This window comes from Theropithecus gelada, chromosome 11, assembly GCF_003255815.1.
Source record: "Theropithecus gelada isolate Dixy chromosome 11, Tgel_1.0, whole genome shotgun sequence".
NCBI classification, from domain to species: Eukaryota; Metazoa; Chordata; class Mammalia; order Primates; family Cercopithecidae; genus Theropithecus; species Theropithecus gelada.
Genome location: NC_037679.1, coordinates 93,170,311 through 93,180,210, shown reverse-complemented (window position 1 = coordinate 93,180,210; position 9,900 = coordinate 93,170,311). Strand labels below are relative to the sequence as shown.

Sequence of the window (9,900 nt, the reverse complement as noted above, 5' to 3'; positions counted from 1 at the left end):
GGGGAACCACCCACTCAGTGTCACAGGATGGTGCGGCGTGCGTGCTTGGAAAAGGTGGTGCTGCCATTTAGGGAAGGAGCTAGGGGTTCTGTGTTGACTTGGGGGATGAGAGAATGGAGATTCCAGGAGACAGAATCCAGAGTTTTCAAAGGAAATGCATAGCTGGTGGCCACTGAGGAAAGTACCTAGATTCCTGGCAGCTGAGCTGCTTTTATTTTTCTTTTTATCTTTTTTTTCTTTTTTTTTGAGAGAGTCGTCTTGCTCTGTCACCCAGGCTGGAGTGCAATAACACAATCTCGACTGACTGCAACCTCTGCCTACTGGGTTCAAGCGATTCTCATGCCTCAGTCTTTCCAGAAGCTGGGTTTACAGGCGTGCACCACCATGCCCACCTAATTTTTGTATTTTTAGTTGAAACGGGGTTTCACCATGTTGGCCAGGCTGGTCTCGAACTCCTGACCTCAGGTCGTCCACCAACCTTGGCCTCCCAAAGTGCTGGGATTACAGGCATAAGCCACCAAGCCCAGCCTCTACAAAAAAAAAAAAAATTTAAAAATGAGCTGGGCATGTTGGCACATGCCTGTAATCCCAGCAACTGGGGAGGCTGAGTCAGGGGGATCACTTGAGCCCAGGAGGTTGAGACTACAGAGAGCTATGATCATGCCACTGCACTCCAGCCTTGGCCACAGAGCCAGACTCTGTCTCTAAAACAGAAACAAACAATAAAAGGCAGAAAGATAAATCATTGACAGCTAATTTTGCCAACATTTTTATCTTGTACTTTTTCAAGCATTCAGAGACGTTTAACAGAATTATACCATGCACACACATATGGCCACCTCCTAGATGCTGCTACTGGCATCTTACCCTATTTGTCCTACCATGTATCTATCCCTTGATACATTCATCAGTACTTTTTTTTTTTTTTTATTTTGAGACAGAATCTCACTCTGTGCCCAGGCTGAAACGCAGTGGTGCTGTCTTGCAACTACCCCCAGCTAATATTTTGTATTCTACTAGAGATGGGGTTTCGCCACATTGCCTGGGATGGTCTCAAACTCCTGACCTCAAGTCATTTCCCCCCCCCCCCCCCCCCCCCTGCTTCCCAAAGTGCTCTCAAAGCATGAATCCCTGCACCCAGCCAGAAAAAATATATATATATAGTTGTTGTTATTGTTTTTGTTTCTGTTTTTGCCTTTTTTGAGACGTAGTCTCACTCTGTCACCCAGTTTAGAGTGCAGTGGCGTAATCTCGGCTCACTGTAACCTTTGCCTCCAGGGTTCAAGCAATTCTCCTCCCTCAGCCTCCTGAGTAGCTGGGATTACAGGCACGTGCCACCACACCTGGGTGATTTTTGTATTTTTAGTAAAAACGGGGTTTCACCACGTTGGCCGGGCTGGTCTCGAACCCCTGACCTCAGGTAATCCACCAACATGGCCTCTGAAAGTGCTGGGATTACAGGCATGCGCCACCGCGCCCAGCTGATTCTATATATATTTAAAGGGCTTTGGTTCACACACGTGTCTGCATTTGTTAGCCATCAGTGAACATTCACTTGAAAGCTGTGCATTTCACTGTGTAAATTTACCCTGCCAAAAACAAAGCCATAAACACATATTCAACTCTAGTTAATCGTATGCATGCTGAAGTGCTTATCGTGCTGTTTGCCAGCTACTTTGAAATGCATTTTTAAAAAATGATGGGCGGGTGTGGTGACTCACGCCTGCAGTCCTAGCACTTCGGGAGGCTGAGGCAGGTGGATCACTTGAGCCCAGGAGATTGAGACCAGACTGGGCAACATGGTGAGACCCTGCCTCTACAAGAGCTACAGAAATTAGCCAGGTGTGGTGGCGCGCCTGTGGTCCCAGCTAGCCGGGAGGCTGAGGCGGAAGGATTACCTGAGCCCGGGAGGTCGAGGCTGCAGTGAGCTATGATCATGCCACTGCATCACTGCACTCCACCCTGGGTGACAGAGCAAGACCCTGTCTCAAAAAAGAAAAAGAATCCCAGAAATTTCCATCATGCCTGTTCCAGTCAATCTTCACTGCCTGTTCTGACTAGCTTTACCTATTCTAGAACTTCTTAGAAATGGAATCATTCAGGCCGGGCACGGTGGCTCACGCCCCTAATCCCAACACTTTGGGAGGCCGAGACGGGCGGATCACGAGGTCAGGAGATCGAGACTATCCTGGCTAACACAGTGAAACCCCGTCTCTACTAAAAATACAAAAAGTTAGCCGGGTGTGGTGGCAGGCGCCTGTCGTCCCAGCTGCTCGGGTGGCTGAGGCTGGAGAATGGTGTGAACCCGGGAGGCGGAGCTTGCAGTGAGCCGAGATCGTGCCACTGCACTCCAGCCTGGGCGGCAGAGCGAGACTCTGTCTGAAAGAAAGAAAGAGAAAAGAAAGAAAGAAAGAGAGAGAGAAAGAGAGAGAGATAGAGAGAGAGAGAGAGGAGGGAGGGAGGGAGGGAAGGAGGGAAGGAAGGAAGGAAGGAAGGAAGGAAGGAAGGAAGGAAGGAAGGAAGGAAGGAAGGAAGGAAGGAAGGAAGGAAGGAAGGAAGGAAGGAAAAGAAATGGAATCATTCTAGACTCCTTAGAACGTGTTTGATCTCAGCTCACTGCAACCTCCGCCTCCCGGGTTCCAGTGATTCTCCTGCCTCAGCCTCCCGAGTAGCTGGGATTACAGGCACGTCACCACGCCTAGCTAATTTTTGTAGTTTTAGTAGAGATGAGGTTTTACCATGTTGGCCAGGATGTTGTCAAACTCCTGACCTGAAGTGATCCACCCACCTTGGCCTCCCAAAGTGCTGGGATTACAGGCCTGAGCCACTGTGCCCAGTCTCTTTTTTTTTTTTTTTTTTTTTTTAAGACAGTGTCTTGCTCTGTCACCAAGGCTGGAGTGCAGTGGTGCAATCATAGCTCACTGCAGCATCAACTTCCTGGGACCAGACAATCCTGCCACCTCAGCCTCTGGAGTAGCTTGGACCACAGCTGTGCACACAGCTCTGTGAGATTACAGTGAGCTATGATGGCACCACCGCACTCCAGCCTGGGCAACAGAGGAAGACTCCCCCTCTAAAACAGAAAATGCACTCTTTTTTTTTTTTTTTTGAGATGGAGTCTCGCTCTGTCACCTAGGCGGGAGTGCAGTGGTGCCATCTCGGCTCATTGCAAGCTCCGCCTCCCGGGTTAACGCCATTCTCCTGCCTCAGCCTCCCAAGTAGCTGGGACTACAGGTGCCTGCCACCACACCCGGCTAATTTTTTTTTTTTTTTTTGTACTTTTAGTAGAGACGGACGGGATTTCACTGTATCAGCCAGGATGGTCTCAATCTCCTGACCTCATGATCCGCCCGCCTTGGTCTCCCAAAGTGCTGGGATTACAGGCGTGAGCCACCGCGCCCGGCCAAAATGCACTCATTTTTGAACAGACACTTTATCAAAGAAGATATACGGATGCAAATGAGCACATGAAAAGATGCACATTACTGGCCATGAGGAATTGCAAATTAAACCACAACAGGCCAGGTGTGGTGGCTCATGCCTGTCATCCCAGCACTTTGGGAGGCCAAGGTGGGTGAATCACTTGAGGCCAGGAGTTCGGGACCAGCCTGGCCAACACGGGGAAACCCTGTCTCTACTAAAACTACAAAGATTAGCGAGGTGTGGTGGCAGGTGCCTGTAATCCCAGCTTCTCAGGAGGCTGAGGCAAGAGAATCGCTTGAGCCTGGGAGTCGGAGGTTGCAGTGAGCCAAGATTGTGCCCCTGCACACCAGCTTGGGTGACAGTGAGACTCCATCTCAAAAAAAAAAAAAAATAAGTATAGAACTATACACCTAACATAGGTGAATTTTGCCATATGTAAATTATACTTCAATCAACCAAAAAAAAAGCACCTGAAAATATACATAATTATACCAACATAAAAGAGAGAGACCGCATCTCCACATCTTTGTACTCTGTGTGTGTGTGTGTGTGTGTGTGTGTGTGTGTGTGTGTGTGTGTCGTGCATAGCAGGGGTGGGAAGAAGAGTGTTTGCAGGCACACCTGCTGCCATAACGATGGCTGGCAGCTTTAAATACCATGCATTTTTAATTACAGAAAGGTTCAGTGCTCGAATTTCCAGGAGCCGACCACCAGGTCTGAAATTCAGCCCAGCCCTTCTCTGACATGCGCAGCCTCTTGTCCAATCCTGCCCTGTCAGTCCCACTCCCCTTCTCCTGATCAGGGAACTTGAGGTGTTTCCTGGAACAATAGTCCCATCCCCGCCTCCCAAGAGGGGAGTCCATGCCAAGCCAGCCAGCCTATGAGGGTCCCCTTGGGTCCAACATGCTGGGCGTTGGTGGCCTCTTGTGGCCAGAAGTGGAATTACCACATATTAAAAATGATCACAGGTCTGGCGCGGTGGTTCACGCCTGTAATCCCAGCACTTTTGGAGACGGAGGCAGGCGGATCAGGAGTCAAGAGTTCGAGACCAGCCGGACCAACATGGTGAAACCCTGTCTCTACTAAAAATACAAAAATTAGCTGGGCGTGGTGGCGGGAGTAGTCCCAGCTACTCGGGAGGCTGAGGCAGGAGAATTACTTGAACCCGGGAGGCAGAGGTTGCAGCGAGCCAAGATCACACCCCTGCACTCCAGCCTGGTGACACAGAGAGACTCCGTCTCAAAAAAAAAAAAAAAAAAAGAAATCACAATAGGTTGGGCACGGTGGCTCTTGGCTGTAATCCCAGCACTTTGGGAAGTCCAGGTGAGCCCAGGAATTTGAGACCAGCCTGGGCAACATGACAAAACCCCATATCTACAAAAAAAATAAAAATTAGCTGGGAGGCCCGGCGCAGTGGCTCACGTCTGTAATCCCAGCATTTTGGGACGCTGAGGTGGGCGGATCACGAGGTCAGGAGATCGAGACAATCCTGGCCAACATGGTGAAACCCTGTCTCTACTAAAAATACAAAAAGTAGCTGAGCGTGGTGGCACGTGCCTGTAATCCCAGCTACTCGGGAAGCTGAGGCAGGAGAATCGCTTGAACCAGTAAATCGGAGGTTGCAGTGAGCCGAGATCGTACCAATGCACTCTAGCCTGGCAACAGAGCAAGACTACATCTCAAAAAAAAAAAAAAAAAAAATTAGCTGGGCATGGTGGGACGCTCCTGTAGTCTCAGCTACTTGGGAGGCTGTAGTGGGAGGATCACTTGAGCCCGGGAGGTCAAGGCTGCAATGAGTCATGATTATGCCACTCCACTCCAGCCTGGGTGACAGGGCAAGACCCTGTCTCAAAAAAAATTTTAAAACGATCAAAGTAGGCCAGGCGCAGTGGCTCATGCCGGTATCCCAACAATTTGGGAGGCCCAGGTGGGAGAATCGCTTGAGCCCAGGAGTAGTTCTGGACAACAAAGCAAGACCCTGTCTCTATTAAAAATATTAAAAGATCACATTAAGGGTTGATTCTGCTTATGGCTGGGGTGGGAACGGCATTTCCATACAGGGTTAGAGGCCTGTAAATTAGTGCAACCTTTTCAGCAGCACAAGTCAAAATTTAAAATACAGACACCCTCTGACCTACGGGAATCACAGAAATCTTGCCCAAACAGATTTCCTCTAGTTCTAAGTAAAAGAGACAAGAATAGTCTCACTTTTGTGTTAAATGAAACGACAGGAATGTAATTGGCCATATCCAGAATGCGGGACCTTCTGTAGGACAGGGGCTTCAGTCTCACCGACAAATCTCTGACATAAAAACGGGCAGCGAAGCCGGGCGTGGTGGCTCACGCCTGTAATCCCAATACTTTGGGAGGCTGAGGCGGGCGGATTGCCTGAGGTCAAGAGTTTGAGACCAATCTGGCCAACATGGTGAAACCTCGTCTCTACTAAAAATACAAAAATTAGCTGGGAGTGGTGGCACGTGCCTGTAGTCCCAGCTACTGGGGAAGCTTAGGCAGGAGAATCGCTTGACCCTGGGAGGTGGAGGTTGCAGTGAGCCAAGATCGTGCCACTGCACTCCAGCCTGGGCAACAGCGGAAGATTCTGTCTCCAAAAAAAAAAAAAAAGAGAGAGAGAGAGAGAGAAACAGAGAGAGAGCCAAGAATATCTCCACTGGGATCATAGACAAATTTGGGGGGGTGGTCAGGAATTCTATGCACCTGTGCTTGGCAGCACCCACTTGAAGCAATCAGTAGACCCAAAACATTCCCCACATGTACCCAGACCCATCGTCACAGGCACTAGGGGCTTAGCATAAGCTGTGACCAGCACGGAGCAAACGATTAGCCACTCTGGCACAGTGGTGACTCCGAGGAAGCCAGGCTTAAAGATGATGTCACAGCCATCCCCGGCCATCCGGAAGGCTGCCTGCCCAAGGCTTCGCCTTCTCGGGAGAGATCACAGGGAGAATGCCAAGCTACCAGTCCCTGGCTGACCCCGGGGCAAAAGGGGAAATTCTCTAAATGGTCATAGCAGCCTCCAAGCCACACACACATCCAATGGGAAAGGGCAAAAATCTAACTGGCCAAGGGGATTAAGCACAACTTTTTTTTGAGAGAGAGAGAGACAAAGTCTCACTCTGTCACTCAGGCTGCTGGAGTGCAGTGACATGATCATGGCTCACTGCAGCCTCGAACTCCTGGGCCCAAGCAATCCTCCCACCTCAGTCTTCTAAGCAGCTGGGACTACAGGCATGCACCACCATGACTGGCTAATTCGTTTTATTTTTTTTAGAGATGGGGTCTTGCTATGTTGCCGAGGCTGGTCTTGAATTCCTGGGCTCGAGTGATCCTCCTGCCTCGGCCTCCCAAAGTGCTGGGATTACAGGCATGAGCCACCGTGCCTGGCCAAGCACAATCTTTAACCATTAAGTGGTTTATGCTGACCCGGGGCAACCCCTAGGTAGCCAAGTTAAAAGGTTGAAAACAGGAAGAAAAAATCTGAGCAGGGACATCTGAGTCTGCATAGTGTGAGATGAGGATTGTGATGGTGAAACTTGTTCAGCCCAGTCACAAAGTAATACGTCACCAAACAAACAACAATAACCACAACCCCTGCCTGGAGTTGGGGGAATCAAGTGTCAGAGTTGCTAAAATATATTATCTAAAACGTCCAGCGATTCGCCGGGCATGGTGGCTCATGACTGTAATCCCAGCACTTTGGGAGGCCAAGGTGGGTGGATCACAAGGTCAGAAGATCAAGACCATCCTGACTAACACAGTGAAACCTCGTCTCTACTAAAAATACAAGAAATCAGCTGGGCATGGTGGCAGGCGCCTGTGGTCCCAGCTATTCGGGAGGCTGAGGCAGGGGAATGGCATGAACCCGGGAGGCAGAGCTTGCAGTGAGCCGAGATCGCGCCACTGCACTCCAGTCTGGGCGACAGTGAGACTCTGTCTCAAATAATAATAATAATTAAAAAAATAAAACGTTCAGCTTTCAAGAAAAAATTACAAGACATGCAAAGAAATAGATCAGCTGGGCACAGTGGCTCATGCCTGTAATCCTAGCACTTTGGGAGGCCGAGGTGAGTGGATCACTTGAGGTCAGGAGTTCAAGGACAGCCTGGGCAACATGGCGAAACCCTATCTCTACTAAAAACACAAAACAATTAGCCGGGAATGGTGGTGTGAACCTATAGTCCCAGCCTCAGGAAGCTGAGGCATGAGAATGGCTTGAACCCAGGAGGTGGAGGTTGCAGTGAGCTGAGATCACACCACTGCACTCCAGCCTAGGGACAGAGAGAGACTCCATCTCAAATAAACAAACAAACTGTAAGACTTGTATATTGAAAACCACAAAACATCATTGAAAGAAATGAAAGACCTAAATAAACAGGAACACATCCCATATTCATGGATCAAAAGACTTAATATTGTGGGGTTTGCTTTTGTTTTTAGAGATGAAGGTCTTGCTATGTTGCCCAGAATGGACTTGAGCATCTGAGCTCAAATGATCCTTCTATTTCAGCCTCCAAAGTACCTGGCACTACAGGCATGTGCCACCATGCCCGGGACTTAATATTGTTAAGATACCAATTCTCTCAAAAATTACCTACAGGGTCAACACAATTCCTATCAAAATTCTGACTGTAGTTTTGCAAAAACTGGCAAGCTGGTCCTAAAATTCCTATGAAAATTAAGAAACCCGGAATAGCTAAAACAATCTGGAAAACAGACGTATCTGGTTAGAAGTCTCACACTTCCCAGTTTTTTTGTTTGTTTGTTTGTTTTTGAGACGGAGTCTTGCTCTGTCGCCCAGGATGGAGTGCAGTGGCCGGATCTCAGCTCACCGCAAGCTTCGCCTCCCGGGTTCACGCCATTCTCCTGCCTCAGCCTCCCGAGTAGCTGGGACTACAGGTGCCCACCACCACACCTGGCTAGTTTTTTGTATTTTTTAGTAGAGACGGGGTTTCACCATGTTAGTCAGGATGGTCTCGATCTCCTGACCTCGTGATCCGCCCGTCTAGGCCTCCCAAAGTGCTGGGATTACAGGTTTGAGCCACCGCGCCTGGCCCACACTTCCCAGTTTTAAAACTTACTACAAAGCTACAGTAATCAAGACAGTGTAGTACTGGCATAAGGATAGACATTAGATCAATGGAATAGAATTAAGAGTCCAGAAGCAAGCCCTTATGTTTTTGACAAGTGTTTCAATTTGAGGGGGAAAGAATTGTCTTTGCAAACAAGTGGTGCTGGGAAAACTGGATCGTGACCATTTTTTCTGATAGTAACTCAGCTGTTAATTTTATTGACGGGCCCTTGTATGTGATGAATTACCCTTTTCTTGCTGTTTTCATGATTCTCTTTGACTTTCAACAGTTTGACTATAATGTGCCTAGTTGTTAATCATTTTTTAGTTTATCATACTTGGAGTTCATCAAACTTTTTGAACATTTAGATTAATGCTTTTAAAATCAAATTCAGGAAGTTTTCACCCTCTATTTCTTCTAATATTCTTTTTCCCCCTCTTCTCAATCCTGTCCTTCTGGGACTCCTATTATGCATATACAGATATTCCTCAACTTACAACAGAATTATGTCTTGATAAACCCACTTTAAGTTGAAAATATCGTAAGTCAAAATGCATTCAAAACACCTAGCCTGGCAAACATCATGGTCTATGGCTGGGCGCAGTGAATCACGCTTGTAATCCCTGCACTTGGAAAGGCTAAGATAGGAGGATCACTTGAGCCCAGGAGTTTGAGATCAACCTGGGCAACATAGGAAGACTCTGTCTCTACAAAAGAAAAACAAAATTAAATTAAACAATATGGCACTTCTGGAAATCAAATTCCTCTCTCCCCACTTCCTGGGGTTTGCTGTTGTTGTTGTTGCTTGTTGTTGCTGTTGTTTGTTTAGTGACTTTTCTGGACTTAACTCTGTAAAATCTGTGTTCTTTGTTCTGTGCAACCACTGAAGACTTTGCTTAGTCATCTCAGTGGCCAGCTAATAACTGGACAGAAATATTCCTAGATGTCTACTGGCTTCAGCAGCATATATACTAAAATTAAAATGATACAGAGAAGATTATCTAACCCTCATGCAAGGATTACATGCAAATTCATGAATTGTTCCGTATTTTTTAAAAAAAATTAAAACTAAAAAGAGATCTTTTTAAATGTTTTAGACCATTAAGTTTCCCAGCATTTGCTGAGGAACTCTGTGTGTGTTGAGGCATGTTTTCAATACTCCAGCAAGCAACTTACAACTCTACCTTAGTCTTCATTTCCTCTTGTGTAGACACTCAAGGTCAGTCAGAGGTGAGAGTTTAGGACCTTCTCAGGTCTTCCTGGGCATGCGCACAGTCCTCTACATACACGTAGCCCACCAGATTCTCAGAAACACAGGAGGGTTTTTTTTTTAAATATCTTATTGACATCTCTTTTCCCGGTTATTCCTTTTAAAAATTTTTGGTCGGTT

General features: G+C 47.5%; 1 non-coding gene across 1 annotated transcript; it reads left to right on the top strand.

The window, feature by feature from the left end:
- The first annotated feature begins 9,461 nt into the window (after window positions 1-9,461).
- On the top strand, window positions 9,462-9,563 carry LOC112635653. Its single transcript, XR_003121993.1, has one exon. It is a non-coding gene; the product is annotated as a U6 spliceosomal RNA (small nuclear RNA).
- Window positions 9,564-9,900: the final 337 nt, after the last annotated feature.